Genomic DNA, 485 nt, shown 5'->3' on the forward strand with positions numbered 1-485 from the left:
TCCATACCATTTCTGTCCTTTATCGAGCCCATCTTTGCATGAAATGTTCCCTTGGTATCTCTAATTTTCTTGAAGAGATCTCTAGTCTTTCCCATTCTGTTGTTTTCCTCTATTTCTTTGCATTGATCTTTGAAGAAGGCTTTCTTATCTCTTCTTGCTGTTCTTTGGAAGTGTGCATTCAGATGCTTATATCTTTCCTTTTCTCCTTTGCTTTTCACTTCTCTTCTCTTCACAGCTATTTGTAAGGCCTCCCCAGACAGCCATTTTGCTTTTTTGCATTTCTTTTCCATGGGGATGGTCCTGATCCCTGTCTCCTGTACATTGTCATGAACCTCATTCCATAGTTCATCAGGCACCCTATCTATCAGATCTAGGCCCTTAAATCTATTTATCACTTCCACTGTATAATCATAAGGGATTTGATTTAGGTCATACCTGAATGGTCTAGTGGTTTTCCCTACTTTCTTCAATTTCAGTCTGAATTT

Source organism: Bison bison, unplaced genomic scaffold (genome assembly GCF_000754665.1).
Source record: "Bison bison bison isolate TAMUID 2011002044 unplaced genomic scaffold, Bison_UMD1.0 scf7180017864142, whole genome shotgun sequence".
Lineage (NCBI taxonomy): Eukaryota > Metazoa > Chordata > Mammalia > Artiodactyla > Bovidae > Bison > Bison bison.